The sequence below is a fragment of the Otolemur garnettii genome, unplaced genomic scaffold, assembly GCF_000181295.1.
Source record: "Otolemur garnettii isolate 467f Iridium unplaced genomic scaffold, OtoGar3 scaffold00017, whole genome shotgun sequence".
Classification (NCBI taxonomy): domain Eukaryota; kingdom Metazoa; phylum Chordata; class Mammalia; order Primates; family Galagidae; genus Otolemur; species Otolemur garnettii.
The window spans coordinates 13,636,014-13,640,075 of record NW_003852412.1 but is presented as its reverse complement, the minus strand read 5'-3'; the positions used below and the strand labels follow the sequence as shown (position 1 = coordinate 13,640,075).

The 4,062-nt window shown below is 44.5% G+C and overlaps 1 pseudogene; it reads right to left on the bottom strand.

Moving 5' to 3' along the window:
• Positions 1-2,234: 2,234 nt before the first annotated feature.
• On the bottom strand, positions 2,235-2,361 carry LOC111723948 (annotated as a pseudogene).
• Between the last annotated feature and the right edge of the window lie 1,701 nt (positions 2,362-4,062).

Here is a 4,062-nt window from a genome sequence, read left to right as displayed (position 1 = left end):
TCATTGTTGTTTTGGCGGGCCTGGGCTGGATTCGAACCTGCCACCTTAGGTGTATGTGGCTGGCACCTTAGCCACTTGAGCCACAGGCACCAAGCCTTTCCACTACTTCTCACCCCACCTCAGCTTGAAGCTTTAGATGGCCCGCCATCACTCTTTATTTTATTAATTTATTTATTTTTGAGACAGTCTCACTCTGTTGCCCCAGGTTAGAGTTCCATGGTGTCATAGCTCATAGCAACCTCAAATTCTTGGCCTCAAGCAATCCTCTTGCCTCAGGAATAGCTCGGACTACAGGCTCTTGCTACAGTGCCCAGCCAGTTTTTCTATTTTTTAGGAATGATGAGGGTCTCACTCTTGCTCAGGCTGGTCTCAACTCTTAATCCTCCTGACATAGCCTCCCAGAGTGCTAGGAGTACAGATGTGAGCCACTGTGCCTAGCCATTATGATTACTCTTTAGAAAGACTGTTTTGGTCTTTGAAGATGACCCAAATCTAGTTCTTCTTAATGTAATCCATGTCCATCTTATAGGAAACCTGTATGTTTGCCCCGCATTCCCTTACCTCATCTGTATTAGGTGGGGTTCTTCAGAGAAACAATATCTATATGAAGGAGAGAGAATAAAAGGGATTGGCTCATGAAATATGCAATTATGATGCTTGACTAGTCCCCTAAGATCTATAGTCAGCAAGCTAGAGACCCAGGAAGCACTAATGTTTCAGTTTAAGCCCAAAGGCAGGAAAAAAACTGTTGTTGCAGCTCAGAGGCAATCAGGCAGGAGGAATTCCTTCTCACTTAAGGGAGAGTCAGTCTCTTTGTTCTATTCAGGCCTTTAGATGATTGAATGGAGCCCACCCACTCATTAAGAAAGGCAATCTACCAATTTGTTTATCTATTTACTTACTTATTTGTTTTTTTCTTTTTTGAGACAGAATATCACTATGTCACCCTTGGTAGAGTGCTATGGCATCACAGCTCACAGTAACCTCAAACTCTTGGGCTTAAGCGATTCTCTTGCCTCAGCCTCCCAAGTAGCTGGGTCTACAGGCGCCCACCACAATGCCCGGCTATTTTATGTTGTTGTTGTTGTTGTTGTTTAGCTGGCCTGGGCCGGGTTCGAACCCGCCAGCCTCGGTGCATGTGGCCAATGCCGTAACCACTGTGCTAGGAGTGCAGAGCAGCAATCTGCCAACTTAAATGCTGATCTCACTCAGAAACACTCTCACGGATACATTCAGACTAATGTTCAAACAATATCTGGGAGCCCTATGGCCTAGCAAAATTAGCCATCGCATCAGCTCTATTTACTTTGCTACCACACACCCCTTCACCAAACCTCCTTCCCTCCTAGATGCTTTCAGACATGTAACAGGTTCCCAACTCTTGATTTCAGGAGCACATGTCTAGCGTTTTAAGTTGTTCCATGAAGGCTCCCTCAACTACCTTGACATATGGTTTTTAAAATGTCCCCTCCATTGGGGGATACACAAAACATTCCCCTTCTCATTTCACAGGGGGCAGATAACTTAGTGGAGTACTTAGTTTAAGCCTAAGACTGACATGAAATCCCAAATCCATTCTTTTCTTTTTCTTTTTATTTTTTTGAGACAGAGCCTCAAGCTATCTCCCTGGGTAGAGTGCTGTGGCATCACAACTCACAGCAACCTCCAACTCCTGGGCTCAAGTGAGTCTCCTGCCTCAGCCTCCCAAGTAGCTGGGACCACAGGCGCCTGCCACAACGCCTGGCTATTTTTTGGTTGCAGCCGTCATTGTTGTTTTGGCGGGCCTGGGCTGGATTCGAACCCACCACCTTAGGTGTATGTGGCTGGTGCCTTAGCCACTTGAGCCACAGGAGCTGAGCCCCCCAAATCCATTCTGTTGGAATAACCAGAACACTTGTAGTCAAAGATGAAGAGAAAGAGAGATCCAGCCCCCTCACCCATGACCCCATATCTACAGCCTGCCCTCTCAGTCCCCATTTCCTGCCTGAGACCCTACCTATTCCCCTAGGAATTAGCACAGAGAATTGCTTCATCCTTCAGCCAAAGGTTTTGATTTTACTTTTGCAGATCTGAATGAAATAACTCACAATTCATATAATATAATAATCTACAACAGTAAGTACAAACATGGTAACAGGAAATAATTTCTTTATAAGGTTTTTATTTTATTTTTACTTCAGATTAATGTGATGGTACAAACAACTAGGTTACAATGTTTGCATTTTTTAGATCCCCTCTTGCAGTTGTGTCCCGCACCCTTTGGGCAAATCACAGGGGTCAGCACATCCAGATTGCAATGGATAAGCCTTGACCTGGGAAAACCACTTTTGTGATCAAGGCATCTCTCCCGCCAATAAGTATCTTTTTTTTTTTTTTTTTAATTTTTTGAGACAGAGTCTCACTCTGTCACCCTCAGTAGAGTGCTATGGCTTCACGGCTCACAGCAACCTCCAGCTCCTGGGCTTAGGCGAGTCTTTTGCCTCAGCCTCTCGAGTAGCTGGGACTACAGGTGCCCGCCACAATGCCCAGCTATTTTTTTGTTGCAGTTCAGCTGGGGCTGGGTTTGAATCCACCACCCTCAGTATATGGGGTAGGTGCCCTACTCACTGAGCCACAGGTGCCGCCCTCACCTGGCTATCTTTTGTTGCAGTTATCATTGTTGTTTATCTGGCCCAAGCCAGGTTTGAACCTGCCACTCTCAGTGTATGTGGCGCTATAACCACTGTGCTACCGGCACCGAGCCCTGCCAATAAGCATCCTTATAAAGTTTTTAAAATATACACATATACATAGCTGTTTATTTAAAGGTTATGTTAGTATCAGCAAAAACAAATTTCAGTAAACCATATAGCTAAGGGTATGTTAAATTGGATAATAGAAGGTATCTAGGGCCGCACCTATGGCTTAGTGAATAGGGCACTGGCCTCATATACCCAGGGTGGTGGGTTCAAACCCAGCCCTGGCCAAACTACAACAAAAAAATAGCCAGGCATTGTGGTGGGTTCCTGTAGTCCCAGCTACTCAGGAGGCTGAGGCAAGAGAATCGCCTAAGCCCAGGAGTTGGAGGTTGCTGTGAGCTGTGATGCCACTGCACTCTACAGAGGGAGATAAAGTGAGGCTCTGTCTCTTAAAAAAAAAAAAAGGCATCTACTGTTCTTTTTGAGAACTTCAGTCTTTAGGATATTATGATATTATGTCTAAAACAAAACATAATTGCCAAGTTGATTTGGTTTTTAATATAAAGCTTACCAGATAGGATGTCATATTTTCTGAAACATAAGTGAAGAAAGGATGCTTCTTTTTTTTTTTTTCTTTTGAGACAGAGTCTCAAGCCGTCACCCTGGGTAAAGTGCCTTGCTGTCACAGCTCACAGAAACCTCATACTCTTGGGTATAAGCAATTCTTTTGCCTCAGCCTCCCAAGTAGCTGGGACTACAGGCGCCGCCACAACACCCAGCTATTTTTTCATTGTTGTTGCAGTTGTCATTGTTGCCTTAGCTGGCCCAGGCCAGGTTCGAATCTGCCGGCCTTGGTGTATGTGGCCAGTACCCTACCCACTGAGCTAAGGACGCCACTCAGGATGTTTCATTTTTAAAAAGGTATTGGCCCAATATAAGTATACCTATATCCAACAACATTAAATTTGGCCATATTAGTCTTTCTACCTCTAATACATCCTTAAGAAATACACTTATTAAAAGTGTATGCCTTAGGCCTGGTGCAGTGGCTCATGCCTGTAATGCTAGCACTTTGGGAAGCCAAGGAGAATAGATTGCCTGAGCTCACAGGTTTGAGACTAGCATGAGCCAGAACAAGACCACATCTCTAAAAATAGCCAGGCATTGTGGCAGGCACCTGTAATCCCAGCTATTTGGGAGGCTGAGGCAAGAGAATCTCTTAAGCCCAAGAGTTTGAGGTTGCTGTGAGCTATGATGCCATAGCACTTTACCAGGGAGGACAAAGTGAAACCCTGTCTCAAAAAAAAAAAGTGTATTCCTTACAACATGGTTCTGATTGCAAGATTTTATACTGTGTTTAATTCTCAGTGTGTTTTGATATGTA